The sequence below is a fragment of the Trichechus manatus genome, unplaced genomic scaffold, assembly GCF_000243295.1.
Source record: "Trichechus manatus latirostris isolate Lorelei unplaced genomic scaffold, TriManLat1.0 scaffold00016, whole genome shotgun sequence".
Taxonomy (NCBI): domain Eukaryota; kingdom Metazoa; phylum Chordata; class Mammalia; order Sirenia; family Trichechidae; genus Trichechus; species Trichechus manatus.
This window is the reverse complement of record NW_004443952.1, coordinates 24,210,952-24,217,173: the sequence shown is the minus strand read 5'-3', so window position 1 is coordinate 24,217,173 and position 6,222 is coordinate 24,210,952.

The following is a 6,222-nucleotide window of genomic DNA, read 5'->3' as shown; positions in this document are numbered from 1 at the left end:
AACTACACAATACTGGGAATCATGGCCTAGCCAAGCTGACACACATTTTGGGGGGACACAATTCAATCCATAACACATGAGTACAAAATCTGAATCTCCAGCCCCTATTGTATCAAACTCTGTACATGAATAGTCAATTGCCTGCTGGGCATTTCTATTTGGAAGTTCTACAGATACCAAAACCTCAGTATCATGTCCAAAACTGAACACTGACTTCCACTTCAGGCTATGACAGAATAACTGAAACTGAATTATCCCTCCCACCATAAACAGCTACAAAGCTGGACAGAATATATGAGGCAACTGCTTTCAGGCATTGAACAGTAAGCTGCATAGGACTGCGATCTTTGAGAGAAAGGAAGCTCAGGAAGTAAGCCTTATGACCGCCAGCTTTCATCCTGGGGGCACTTTCCTTTTGTGCTGTATGGAGGTGGAAGGAGGCAGAGCTGGAGTCTCACTGAGCAGGCAGATGTCAGTTCTGCGCTGATGAAGAGGCTGGAATCTGTGAGGCAGAATACCAGAATAGAGAGAGATGCACACTGTAGGGGCGGGGTAAGTAGGCAGTTTTTTGGCTGAGGAATGGGCTGCGTATACACAGGGCAAGAATTCATCAGACCTAGCAGAGATGGCTGCTACAGAACTGAGAACTAAATGATGGTACTAGAGATCACACAGAGCTGGGAGTCACTAGCGTTCCAGCCCAGACAATACAGAGTGTTCACGCTGAGACTCACAAAGGCTATGCCATAGGAATAAGTTCAAATTTGAAGAATAAAAGTAAGTCTGACAGGATGAAAAAGTTCTGCAGTGATTTAACTGCTTGCCAGAATAAAACTCAACACTCTAAAAAAGACAACATAATCTAGACTCCCTCAACACACCAGTCACAATGTTCAGTACTGAATCAAACACTATCAGACATATGAAGAAGCAGGAAAATAAGACACCCCCCAGAAAAATCAGCCAAGGGAGTATGGGGGAATTGAGAGTTATTGCTGAGTATAGAGTTTCTGTTTGGGGTTATGAAAAAAATTTGGAACTAGACAGTGGTGATGGTTGCACAGCACTGTGAATGTAATCAATGCTCCTGAATTGTACACTTACAAAAAACTTAAAATAACTAAACCAAAGCTAAGAAGTTTCCTGAATACAATCAAATACTTTGAGGGACAGAGTAGCAGGAGTAGGGGTCTGGGGACCATGTTTTCAGGGGACATCTAGGTCAATTGGCATAACAAAGCTTTTTAAGAAAATGTTCTGCATCCTACTTTGGTGAGTGGCGTCTGGGGTCTTAAAAGCTTGCAAGTGGCCATCTAAGATGCATCAATTGGTCCCAACCACCTGGAGTAAAGGAGAATGAAGAACACCAAAGACACAAGGAAAGTATTACCAAGAGACAGAAAGGGACAGAGACTTCATCAGCCTGAGACCAGAAGAATTAGATGGTACCTGGCTACCAGCAATGACCGCCCTGGTCAATGAGCAGGAGAAAGGTGGGGTGCAGACCTCAAATTCTAGTGAGAAGACCAGACTTCATGGTTTGACTGAGACTGGAGGAAAGCCGGAAAGCATGGCCCCTGGATTCTCTATCAGCCCAGAACTAAAACAATTTCCGAGGCCAACTCTTCAGACAGGGATTGGACTGGGCTATTGGACATAAAGTGATACTCGTGAGGAGTGTGCCTCTTAGCTCAAGTAGATACAAGAGACTAAATGGACAGCTCTGTCCAGAGGTGAGATGGTAAGGCAGAGAGGGCTAGGAGCTGGTTGAATGGACATGGGGAGCCAGGGGGTGGAACGGAGGAGTGTGCTGTCACAGAATGGGGAGAGCAATTAGGGTCACATAACAATGTATAAATTTTTGTATGGGAAAAAATTTTTTTAAAAAGTTAAAATGCCAAATTCCATGTCTTTAAAAAAAGACATCATTAAGAAAATAAAAGACAGGTAATACAATGGGAGAAAATATTTGCAATACATGTAGCAGACCAATGGCTTGTATTCCAAATATATTAAGAAATACTACAATAATAAAAAAATCTAGTAAAAAATGGGCAAAAGTTTTGAACAGAAATTTCACAAATTAAGAAAAATGAATGGCTTATTGCTCATCATTAGTATTCATTATTATTTAATTTGTATTAAAACCGTAATGAGATGCCACTTCCTAATGGCTACAATTAAAAACATTAACAGCATCAAATATTTGTGAGGACATGAAGCAACCAGAATACCCCTACATCGCTGGTGGGAGTATAAAATACTAGCACCACTCTAGAAAATTGTTTGTGAAAGCTTCTTCTGCAGGTATACATACAACTACTCCTTGACCCAGGAATCCCACTCCTAGGTATTTACCCAAGAAAAATCAAAATATAAGTCTAAAAAAGACTTATACAAGAATGTTTATAGCAGTTTTATTTCATAATAGAAAACACATACATGCACATCCATGAGCACACACATGCACACAAACCAACAACAATCAAAAAAATAAAGGAAAAAAAAAACTGGAAACAACCCAAATATCTATTAACAGAAGAATGGGTAAACAAATCGTGATATAGTCATACAATGAAATACTATTTATCAATAAAAAGGAATGAACCAAAAAAAAAAAAGGAATGAACCACTGATAAACACAGTAACATGGAAAACTAAAAAATAATACACTGAGTGAAAGAAGCCAGACACAGAGACTACACAGTGTATGACTGTATTTAGGGTGAAGTTAAAAATAGACAAAAGTAACGTATAGTGATAAAAATCAGAACACTGCTTGCTAATGAGGGTGGGAACTGACTCGAAGGGGTCACAAGGAAACTTATGGGGTGAAGAAAATATTTTATAACTTGACTGGTATATTAGTTACATGGTTATATACATCTGCCAAAAATCAGTGCATTATAAATTTCAACACGTATGTAAATTTTATTTCATTTTAAAATATAGTATGTATTACCATCTCCCTCCAGCTCTGCTCTACCACCTGTATTCCATGCCCTGGTAAATGGCACCATCTCTCCTACTTAACTGCCCCAATCAGTAACTAGGGATACCTGATTTCTTCTTTTCTCCCTTCCTTTGTCCCTCTATATCCAGAGCCTCTAAAGTCCTAGGTTTCTGCCTCCTTGAGCACTCTCAGATTAGTCCCTTCCTCTCCACTCTCTCTGTCATTGCATTAGTTCTGGACTCACCATCTTTAGTTTGGATTACTGCAAGAGGTTCTTAACTGGTCTCCCTGGAACTAGTCCTGCCTTCATCCAATCTATCTGACATGCAGCTGCCACAGAGATCTAAAATATAAATCTGATCATGTTACTTGCCTGCTTAAAATTCCTCAGTGGCTCCCCATGGCTTTCAGAATAAAGCCTGGTCTAGAAGATAGCTTGTCTATTTCTCTAGCCTCATTGCTGACATTCACCCCACTCCATCCACACTCCCCATAACACCACTTCCAGAGGGCCTTCCCTTATCCTCTCTCCTCAGAAATTAAGTGTCTTGTCTGGGCTCCCATAGCACTCTAAGAACAGCTCTATCACAGGATTTTTTTGTGTGTGCCTTAATTTCTCAAACAAAAACTTATACACATATTGTTATGTGACAGTAGTTGCAATCCCTATAATGTGACAGCACACTACCCCTTCCACTTCAGGTTTCCAGTGTCCATTCAACCAGCTCCTGTCCCTTCCTGCCTTCTCATCCTGCCTCCAAACAGGAGGTGCCCATTTGGTCTTGTGTATCTGCCTGAACTAAAAAGCACACTTTTCAGGAGTACTATTTTATGTTTTATAGTCCAGTCTAATCTTTGTCTGAAGAGTTGGCTTTGGGAAAATGGTTTTAGTTCTGCGTTAACAGAGCGTCCAGGGGCCATGGCTTCGAGGGTTCCTCCAGTCTCAGTCAGACCATTAACTCTGGTCTTTTTACGTCTGTCACAGGATTTTAAAACAAAACAGAGTACACAAAGCAAATGTATAGCTTACAGAATTATTTTATCAGCCAAATAACCTTTACAACCACCACCTAGATCAAAACAGAGAATTTTGCCAGCCACTCCAGCGGCCTCTCCATGTGCCCCATCTCAACCCTCCCTCAAAAACTAAGCATAATTACTATTTCTGTAGTAATCACTTCCTTGCATTTCTTTATGGCTTTATCACCCAAATATGCATCCTTAGACACTATAGTTTTAGTTTTGTTCTTAGGTTTTTAGCTTGATATGTCTTTTTACTCTCCTTTCATCCACAGGTTCTCCCTTTACTCATTTCTTTTCTTTATATTAGTTGAGGAATCTGAACTACTTGACCAGAGTTTCTCACAGTCTGAATCTTGCTGACTGCATACTCATGGGAGAGATCAACTCATTCCCAAGTCATCTATACTTCCTGCAAATTGGCAACTGGATCAGACCCAAGTTCAATTCCTTTAGCAAGACTACAGTGGTATTATGTCTTCTTTTACCAGGAACCACACATCTGGTTGTCTCTTTTTTGATTTTAGTGGCCACTGACGCTCAGTGCATAGATCTGTTAATTTATTGGAAGTAACAAAATGGTGATTTTCTAACTATATCATTTGGTTTCATTAGCTGAAATAATTTTAGATATGCTTCCCTTCATCTACTATTTGGTTACCTAGTGCTACAGTACACACAGGAAAGGCTAGCTTGATTCTTTTTATTTCCCAGTTTTCAAGATAATGAATTGGTTCCCTGTTATTCTCTGAAGGTGACCAATTCATTTGCGTGTGTGTATGTGTTTTAACTACTATTATGAACTCATGAAATTAAACATATTTGGTAGATTTCAGTTCTTTGAAATTCCTATTCTTATTTAAGCTCAAACTGAAATCTCTGGCCTCAAGTTGGTTCCTCAGACTTTTTGACATGACCCCAGTAATATTTGATAGCTTTCTTGCTATCTAGTATGTCAAGATGTTCCTGGTTCATGTTCTACAGATACTGCTCAGACAGGGTATCAGACATTTCTCTAACAAGCTTCATATTTTTTAATTGAAATTTTTATTGAGAAAATTGTAGATCCACGTGCAGTTGTAAGAAATAATACAGAGAGATCCCTTGTACACTTTGCCCAGTTTCCCCCAATGAAACATTCTACAAAACTATAGTATATCACAACCAGCATACCGACAATGATAGCATCCACCAACTATATTCAGATTTCCCATTTTACTTGTACTCATTTATGTGTGTGTGTGTGTGTGTGTGTGTGTGTGTGTATTAAGTTCTATACAATTTTATCACCTTCACAGGTTTGTGTATCCCCTACTATAGTCAACATACTCAACAGTCCCAACACCACCCCTTGTGGTACTACCCTTCTGTAACCCCACCAACCTCCCTCCTATCTCCCCTCCTCTGTCCCTAACTCCTGCAACCATTAACCAGTCCTCCATTCTAAAATTGTCTATCATTTCAAAAATGTTATATAAATGGAGTCATACAGTATGTAACCTTTTGGGATTGGCTTTTTTCATTCAGCATAATTCCCTGGAGATTCATCTGAGTTGTTTAATGTATCAACAGTTCATTCTTTTTTATTGCTGGGTAGTATTTCATGGTATGAATGTACCACAGTTTAACCATTCACCTACTGAAGGACTTCTGGATTGATTCTAGTTTTGGGCTATTACAAATAATGCTGCTATGAACATCAGTGCACAGTTTTATGTGGGAACACAAGTTTTCATTTCTCTGTGATAAATGCCCAAGAGAGTAATTGCTGGGTCATATGGTAATTGCACATTTTGTTTTATAAGAAAATAAATTGTTTTCCAGAGTGGCTGTACCATTTTACAGTGTATGAGTGATCTGGTTTCTACACATCTTTACCAGTATTTGGCGTTGTCACTATTTTTCGTTTTAGCCATTCTGATAGGTGTGTAGTGATAGCTCATCGTGCTAATGATGCTGAACATGTTTTCATGTACTTATCTGCCAACTGTAATCTTCTTTAGTGAAATGTCTGTTCATTTTATTTCTCCATTTTCTAATTGGACTGTTTGTTCATTTACTGCTGAGTTCTGAGAGTTCTTTATGATGTTCTAGATACTAGTCCTTTATCAGACATGTGGTTTGCAAATATTTTCTATGGCTTATCTTCTCATTCTCTTCACATGGGTTTTTGCAGAGTGTCTTAGTCATCTAGTGCTGCTCCAACAGAAATACAAGTGGATGGCTTTAACAAAGAGAAGTTTATTCTC